Source organism: Tachyglossus aculeatus, chromosome 19, assembly GCF_015852505.1.
Source record: "Tachyglossus aculeatus isolate mTacAcu1 chromosome 19, mTacAcu1.pri, whole genome shotgun sequence".
Classification (NCBI taxonomy): domain Eukaryota; kingdom Metazoa; phylum Chordata; class Mammalia; order Monotremata; family Tachyglossidae; genus Tachyglossus; species Tachyglossus aculeatus.
In genome coordinates, this window is record NC_052084.1 from 35,077,280 (window position 1) to 35,082,495 (window position 5,216).

General features: G+C 41.2%; 1 non-coding gene across 1 annotated transcript; it reads right to left on the reverse strand.

Annotated features, from left to right (window-relative positions):
- Positions 1–3,738: 3,738 nt before the first annotated feature.
- On the reverse strand, positions 3,739–3,876 carry LOC119941068. The gene has a single exon (XR_005455104.1). It is a non-coding gene; the product is annotated as a small nucleolar RNA SNORA7 (small nucleolar RNA).
- Positions 3,877–5,216: the final 1,340 nt, after the last annotated feature.

Consider the following 5,216-nt stretch of genomic DNA (forward strand, 5'->3'; position numbering starts at 1 on the left):
AAAACATATTAACAAAATAAAGTAAATAGAATAACTATGTATGTGAATAAAATAGAGTAATAAATCCTTACAAACATATATACATATATACAGGTGCTGTGGGGAGGGGAAGGTGGTAAGGCCGGGGGGATGGAGAGGGGGAAGAGGAGGAGAGGACATTTGAAACCAAGATATGTTAGTTCCTTAATATGGAGAGAGCACCCTTTTAATTTTCTTAATTTGAAGTTCAAGCCAGCCCATTCAGTTTAAGTAGAGATGCAAAGGAAATGCAAATTGCCTACTCATTTTAGTCTGTTCCCCTTAAGCACTTTGATATTTACCCCTCCCCAAGTACTTATGTACATATCCATCAGTAATTCATTATAATGTCTGTCTCTCATTCTAGACTGTAAGATCCCTGTGGGGAAGGAGCTTCTACTTTCTCTTTCATATTGTGCTCTCCTGAACCCTTATTTCAGCATACTCTGTACCCTGAGCACTGTACTGAGATCTCGGGAGAGTTCAGTTGTACAGAAAGATATGATCCTGCTCTCAAGGAACTTACAATCAACGAATGCATTGGTTATAGGCTTAAAGCTCTTAGAAGATGATATGGGTGGGAATTTACTGTCACCTCTCAAATGTCCCCTCTACCTTCCCTCACTCTTCTCTCAACAGCCTGGGTCGCCTCTCCCAAAGTATGGAAAACTGCAAAATATGGCTTGCTTCTACATGGAAATCAGTTGAGGGGAGATGTTATGATCTCATGAGCCTTGGACTCAATATTGTATGTTTTTATGACAATAGTAATAATAATAATGATGTTGATGAAGTCGATGATGATGCCTATTCCTTTTCCCATCATATGATGTGAAGTTGAATAAGATTAGGTTTCTAAAGTACTTGGGGCTCCTTAGAGAGAGGCACAGTGTAAACACAACATTTTATTGCTAATTAAGCATTTATGTATATTTGGAATATTGTTGCAAATGAACCCTGTTCAATTTGTGTTTGCACATAAGGCTCTGCTCCACTCATCACTGTTGTGAAGTTATTTTTCACGTGCCTCCTCATCAGCATAGTGCTGTAGAAGCAGTCAGTGACTCACTCATGGTGTTTTACAGGCTCTCAGGAATGCTGGACCCCAAGATGCGGTATTTCAGTTCTTCCCCAGTTCTACGTTTTGAGCAAAGTGTTTCCATGGTAGTGGAAAACATAATTACCTTATAATCAAGAACTGCATTTTAATGCAGTTATAAGCCTCCACAGCAAGGCAAGCTTCTAATCTAAACTATTCCCCAGATGAACTATTTTATGAAGTGTCATCTGCATGTATGTTATTAATTTTCTCTTCCTAATCTTAGGCCTCATTAACCTATCTCAAATTATATTTCCTTTTTATATAAAAGGAATTATTAAGGTGGAATACTCAGAAATGCATTCACTGAAAATATTCCATCTATTTTCAGGAACCTATAGGGCAATGCTAATGAAGAGAGGAAGTAAGTTGCACAGAGGGTGACATTTTGAAACCGAGATTGGTAAGTTCCTTAATATGGAGAGAGCACCCTTTCAATTTTCTTAATTTGAAGTTCAAGCCAGCCCATTCAGTTTAACTAGAGATGCAAAGGAAGCAGGGGTTGTCTTTCTGGGTCACTGCTGAGGACTCTGATTGGGTCAGAGACAGATCCCAGACATTAATTGGCTTGGAGGTTTGCGACAAAATAAGCAGGAGGAGGAGCCCGGGAAGAGATGGGGAGGAGGAGAAAAGAGGAGGGGAAAGGAGGAGAAAAAGCAGCAGCGAAGCAGGAATATTTGGGCCTGAGTACCAAGAGCTACCCGGAAATGCTGGGGGAGAAAAGCCACGAAACCAGCCCATTATATGTGCAGAAAATAGTTCAGAAAAATGATCTTGAGACCTAAGGGAAATATGGGCTATGGAGAAGAAAGACCAGAAGCTGGGAGATCAGCAAAGAGGTTGACCATTTCTGGCCTAAGGACATAAATTCTCCTTTGAAGTTGCACAGTTCTCTGAAGCTTTTGTGTTGTCTATGTCATTTTTCAGCTTATTATTAGAAGTTGGTGAAAAATGACTCAGGAATAAATATGTCAGCAATCGTGTTTGTAATGATTACAAACCATCCAATCCAAAATAGTTCTGAGTTCAGAGAAAATGATGTGTTTTAATTAGTTCCCAATTCCAGAATGCAGTGTAGTTAGCACTGAGTACTAGGAATGAGCTCTTTATCTTTGGTATTACCAAATACCTCAAGCCTCAGGCTGGTCCCTGGATTTATTTTATGTCTCTTTAGAAGTGATTTTGTTTTGATAATCAGAGATGTTAAGATGGCTAGCCATGAGAAACTACTAAAGGTTAAAGGCACTAAAGTACTTGCTTGTCCACTGAAGTACAAATAACTTTCCTCCTGTGCCGTAGTTTACATTTTATTCTTTTATTATTGGCACAGTCAGAAAATACATCTCATTCCCATTGATCATTACAGCTCATGTCATGAGGACAGACATTTCAGAATGCTCAAATATAAATCAACTAAACCCCAACCAGCCTCAAGAACTAATAGAAACATTGAGTGCTCCGTGGAGAGTAATTCAATTATATATGTGGACAAGTAACAGAAGGCAAGTCAATATATCCACAATCTTTTAACGCTATACATGAAGCAAATAAGGAAAATGGGAATGTTCCATTGAAAGAGATGGGACAAACAAGAAGGGCAATAATTGTTTACAACTTTGAACTGAGGCTAAACCTGATCTTGAACCCAATTTACATTCTGCTTCTAAATCATAGGGCTTCCCATAAAGGAAGATGATGATACAACAGAGGATCAATCCATCACTTACTATGTGCTTACTATATGCTTACTGTATGCAGCGGTACTATGCACTTGGGAGAGTACAACAGAATTAGCAGACATGTTCCCTGCCCATAATGAGCAGTCTAGAGGGAGAGACAGACATTAATATTAATAAATAATTTATAATATGTGATTGAAAGTCATGTACATAAATGCTCTGGCATTGGAGGTGGGGAGAATATTGTGTCCAAAGGTCACGGATTGAGGTGCATAGACAATGCAGAAGGGAGAGCAAGCTGGGGAAAAGAGGGTTTTATCAGGGAAGGCCTTTAGGAGGAGATGGGGCCTTATTAATGCTTTGAAGGTGGAGAGAATGGTGGTCTGGCACATATGGACAGGAAGGGAGTTCCAGATTAGGGGGATGGCATGGGAAAGGACAAGATAGATGAGATAAATGAGATGTGGAAACAGTGAGTAAACTGGTTCTAGAGGAGCAGAGTGTGTGGGGTGTATGGTTTGGGCTGTAGTAGGAGATTAGCAAGGTGAGGTAGGGTAGGGCCAGTTGATTGAGTGCTTTAAAGCCAAAGGTAAGGATGATGATAGTTTCCTTAAGGCTCTGGGTTCTGTTCGTTGTTTTCAAGATATCCATCAGTCAGTCAATCAATGGTAATTATTGAGTGCTTACTCTCTGTGTGCAGAGCATGGTACTAAGTCATCTTGTTTTACACTGTTGAGTCATCTCCAACCCATAACAACTCCATGAACACGTCTCTCCAAGAATTCCCCATCTCCATCTGCAATCGTTCTGATAGTGTATCTATAGAGTTTCCTTGGTAAAAATACAGAAGAGGTTTACTGTTGCCTTCATCCACACAATAAACCTGAGTCTCTGCCCTCAACTCTTTTCCATGACGCTGCCGCCCAGCATGGGTGAGTTTTGACTTGTAGCAGATTGCCTTCCACTCGCTAGCCACTGCCCAAGCTAGGAATGGAATGGGTATGTCTCTGCTTGACTCTCCCTCCTGTTGGTGAGACTGGTAGAGTACTGGAAACTCCCCAGGTGCGATCCTGAAAGAATACTGTATTAAGTACCAGCTGAGGTAACTGAGGCCCAGAGAAGTGAGGTGACTTGCCCGGAGTCACACAGCTGACGGTTGGCAGAGCCGGGATTTGAACCCATGACCTCTGACTCCAAAGCCCGGGCTCTTTTCCACTGAGCCATGCTGCTTCTCTGATGTGATGTGCATTTGGCTTTAATTCTATTTGTTCTGACGACTAGACGCGTGTCCGCTTCTGTCTCCTGTGCGGTCCCCAGCGCAATAAACGCTCAGTAAATGCGATTGACTCTCCCCCCAACCCACCCCGGAAAAAGGCCCTTGTTATCACCAAGTTACATTAACGACAACCTCATTCGCACCTACTCAGCCTTCCTGTCCCGCCATCGACCCCCGGGCCTGGAATGCCCTCCCTCTGCCCATCCGCCAAGCTCGCTCTCTTCCTCCCTTCAAGGCCCTACTGAGAGCTCACCTCCTCCAGGAGGCCTTCCCACACTGAGCCCCTTCCTTCCTCTCCCCCTCGTCCCCCTCTCCATCCCCCCCATCTTACCTCCTTCCCTTCCCCACAGCACCTGTATATATGTATATATGTTTGTACATGTTTATTACTCTATTTTACTTGTACCTATCTATTCCTTCCCTTCCCCACAGCACCTGTATATATGTATATATGTTTGTACATATTTATTACTCTATTTATTTATTTATTTTACTTGTACATATCTATTCTATTTATTTTATTTTGTTAGTATGTTCGGTTTTGTTCTCTGTCCCCCTTCTAGACTGTGAGCCCACTGTTGGGTAGGGACTGTCTCTATATGTTGCCAATTTGTACTTCCCAAGTGCTTAGTACAGTGCTCTGCACATAGTAAGCGCTCAATAAATACGATTGATGATGATACAATACTGTTGGTAGACATGATCCCTTGGTTGACTGTTTTTATCATCCTCAAACTTATTTCCTTTAAATGGTTGATGATTCTTCTTCTATGTCCAAAGCTCCTTATTATATTTATATTTAGAAATATTTGAATGGAATTTGAAGAAGCATATATACGTAATGCTGAGGATGTGTATTGGCAAATATGAAGAGAATACTCTTCTTCTGTTAGGTGCAGTTCATAGGATGACATCCCTATACTTCTCCCAAATTATTTCTGGTTGTAAACTATTCCTTGGGAGAGATTTAAGCACTTAGTAAGAGGGTGAAATTGTCTTACTGCCCTGGCTTATGATCTTGCACACTACATCTGGAATTCACTGTTTATACTTCAGACATGCGAAAGAGTTCATTCATCTACCATAAAGTCTGACATACACCAAATGACTCACATTCAGGGAAATGTGAAATGTGACCTAGTGG